This window comes from Penaeus vannamei, chromosome 15, assembly GCF_042767895.1.
Source record: "Penaeus vannamei isolate JL-2024 chromosome 15, ASM4276789v1, whole genome shotgun sequence".
Lineage (NCBI taxonomy): Eukaryota > Metazoa > Arthropoda > Malacostraca > Decapoda > Penaeidae > Penaeus > Penaeus vannamei.
In genome coordinates this window covers 40278585-40282415 of record NC_091563.1, presented here as the reverse complement: position 1 = coordinate 40282415, position 3831 = coordinate 40278585, and the positions used below count along the sequence as shown (strand labels likewise).

At 36.6% G+C, this 3831-nt stretch overlaps 1 protein-coding gene across 1 annotated transcript in view; it reads left to right on the top strand.

Annotated features, from left to right (window-relative positions):
* Positions 1-3338: 3338 nt before the first annotated feature.
* Positions 3339-3831, top strand: part of LOC113815807 (vesicle-associated membrane protein 3) — a 10122-nt gene continuing 9629 nt past the window's right edge. The window contains exon 1 of the mRNA XM_027367821.2: positions 3339-3507. The gene's annotated coding sequence lies outside the window, so the exon portion shown is untranslated. The remainder of the gene's footprint in view (positions 3508-3831) is intronic.

Genomic DNA, 3831 nt, shown 5'->3' with positions numbered 1-3831 from the left:
CATATGATAAATACGAGGCACAAGTAGGCTTCCTCATAAGGGAAACATGATTATTTATGAAATATTCTATCTTATGAAATATTATCTTTATAGTAGTAAAATGGGTAACGAAACTGCTCTAACAACTATAAAACCAATCTTTATTTCAATGACACTCAAGTACAAAAATGTCATTCAACAATTAATATCCATCGCGCAGTTTCCTCGGACAGCTCTTTGCTGCGTTGAATCGTGTTGAAGGGAAACATGTTTTCTTCAGGGTGCTGTTCAGGAGGTCCATAAAAAAGTATACTTGTTAATTTTGTAGTAAAGTAGTTGAGAAAAACTCAGCACATAATTCTTCTTTAAAACACTGGTTCATATTTGATTTAAAACGTCAACTTGTGTGATCTTGACCATATAATTTCTGTTTCACTAACCTGGAAATATGAGTTCCATTCCCGCAGCCTCTGAACTTCAAAGATTCCTCGTGGGATTATATTGGTTTTTATATGCATTACCATGAGTTATTTCCTTTATCAGAATATTTGATCATTTGTGTAAATATATATAATTTCATTTTCATAATAAATACTAAGTATGAAAATTCTACGACGCTCGATGTTATTGCCGAAAATAATTCTGAATGGCAACTCAAGCGATGGCATCCGTCAAGTTCATGACGGACACGTGACGTAACAGTACATGATTGGTGGGATTAACTTGTCCCTTCTGCGCATGTGCAGGATTTAAAAATGAGCTTAATATTAAAGCCTGGTCTAGAGGTGCATTAAAAGTTGATCCTGGACGCTGCCAATGCGCATGCGGACTAGAGAGATCTGGATTAAACTTTATTACTGAATTAACTTTAATGGCACGAACAGAAGACGCCCCAAGTGAAAGAGATATAGTTGAGGGCTCCTACCGTATAATCATGTTACTTCTGTAAGGAGAGACAACTTAATGATAACTGTCATATACAGTCAACCTGGTTAAATCAAAGTTGCCACTCATGTGACAAGTCATTTCAAAGGGATTTATAATTACACTTCGACTGTAGGTAGGACATATTTCACGACACCGACAAGTCACACAAACCTACACATGTGTTGATGGCTCTGATTTGAGAATCACTATGCATCTTTGTAACTTATATTCAAAATTTCACAAGTGGCAGATGAATTAAAGTACAAGAATTGAGTGGATTGGTATACAAAGATCCCGTTTGTAGAGAGAGGAAAGGGAGAGTTCATAATGTGAGAGCGAGTGTCCAATTGGGCCATTGTGCTCTCGGCGAATGGGTAATGTATGCCTTCTAATGGTTCCTGTTCAGTTCAGATTTGTTTCGCCCGGTCCAAATAAATATGTGACCCAATTTGTTTCAGCTATTTGGAACTACTGTCAGTGGGTCGGCTATGGTCAGCTTGTAACCAAAGTCACCGGGACCACCATATGTCATTGGATATATCTAAATCCGATGTTTTAGGTTGTCATGGCTGACCACAAGTATACACACAATGCATGTCTTGATATTGATCACTATGAGCAGGAGATGTGACTAGAAAAATGCACATAAATTTTTTTTATTTATTTATTTGTTATTTTTTTTATTATCATTTTTTATTGACTTGAGCCTAACCTTTGGGAGATCGAACTTCGTTTCTTTAAAATGTATTTAATCATTCGTACATCTCTTCACTCTACAGCGATCACATGCATTATGCCTTCCGGTTTTCAGTCCCAAGACTCGTTGTTTTCTTGTGTGGTTGAATTCTAACGCCTTGTGAAAAAGGGTGATTTGGCTTATCTGCATTTCCAAGAAAATATCCTCCGAGATAACCAGAAGACTAGATTTTTGAAGTCTACTAACTGCCTCTTCAGCAATTTCCCATTTATTCGCAGCTGTCCATTTCTGAAAAGGAATGAACTAAATTTCCAATGCTTTACTAACTGCCTCTTCAGTAATTTCCCATTTATTCGCAACTGTCCATTTCAGAAAAGTGCTGAACTGAATTTCCAATGCTTTACTAACTGCCTCTTCAGTAATTTCCCATTTATTCGCCGCTGTCCATTTCTGAAAAGGGATGAACTTAATTTCCAATGCTTTTTCAAGGGGCGAACTTGTGTCCCGTTAGGAAAGGTAACTCCATGAGAATTCTTAGGACAAAGACCTGAATTTTTAGTCTTGTCTTTTATCAACAATACTCTGCTTCCCAACGCGCGTTATGTTTTGTGAATGTTTACAAAGAATGCATGGATCTGTTTAACCAATCGTGCAGTCACATGTTTAATTACGCATTGGTTCCCTGTAAATATGACAGCTGTTTTAAAGACACGAATCAAACACGAAATTCTATTTTTATTTGCAGACATTTTCCCTGTTTTTGTTTGTTTGTTTTGTTTTACTAGTCATCCGTTGTTTGCACTAAAGGACATATAAGTAGAAATAACAGTGAATGTTTCCTTTGGACTTAACAATATTTTACAAATTACTGTATGTGTTGTACTATGTTCATTGCCAGTTAACAACTATATATTTCTTTTTGGCATCTTATGATTTATTGTTTCAAAAATTGAAGGCAATAACAGAACTAGGCTAGTACAGACGTTAAGAAAGATGCTTATATGAATTACTTATATTTCTTAAAAAAAACAACAACAATAACAGGAAATTGCCCATTCTGCTTAGAAAAGAGAGAGAGAGAGAGAGAGAGAGAGAGAGAGAGAGAAAAGAAAACGAAGGGAGGATATGCGCAGACATTTCCACCGAAGGACAAGGGATAAGATATTTGATAAATATGAGTGATAAAGCAAGCTCAACAAAATGGACAAGGGGAAGGCGTAGTTTAAGGAGGACCTCGGACACTTCGAGGAGGAGCAGGACCGGTAGAAGGGGCAGCGCAGAAGGGAGGAAAAAGGGGAGGTTTTGACGGTATCAGGATAAGAGATAAGGTCGACAAGGCAGGTAGTCCACCGAATTCTGTCGGAATGTACAATCTTATCTTGCTTATCCTTATCTACAAGAGCATTATGAGTTGACCATTAAGCGGATTATGAAATCGAGGAACTTGCCTGTAAAGGTGAAAATCAGGCGTTGATACATTGTCAAATCACCTTTATTGGGTTTTGTTCATTCTCAACGCTCGGAACTGGTCAGGTTACAGAATATAACATAGACAAAATTTAATAAAAGAACAATAATTGCTTTACTGTCTTTATTCCACAATACAAAATAATCCGAACAAAACATAAAACCCGAGAATTCTTATAAAAAAAACAACAAAACATCTGTCCTCCAAATGTATTTCATCCTACACGAGATACACTGAAACTACCCTATCTGTAGCATTTCGAAGCAACGATCAGTAGCCACCCAACCCGTGTGAGTGAGGGTCGTGTACTGGCATAATTTTAGCTTATTGTTCAGGCACGTCCGACGTTGGAACTCGTGGATAATCCTGTGTCTGACCAGAAGACTGTCAGTGAGCGCTGGGTTAAAACTTTCGAAGTCCAAGCTCCTGTTGTGAAGTAAGGGATTTGTGTGTTTTGTTTATTTTTTCAAAACTTGTTGGGGGATATTTTTGGGTCGAAGAGAAGGTGAAAATAGTTTTCGAAAGTTACTCGTTAGGAATTGTTATTTGACTTTTATTAGAGCATTGTTTTTGTTAGGTTACTGTTTGCCTTTTGCAACTTGTCTTTTAATACATCGGGTATTGTTTCCTCTTTTGCAAATTGTCTGCTTTTAGTACACAAACTAATGTTTTTCCTTTGCAAATTGATAGATATGAGGTTTCATTCCTCTGAAATGTTGATGTAAATATAAAAAAAAGATATATATATATATATATATAT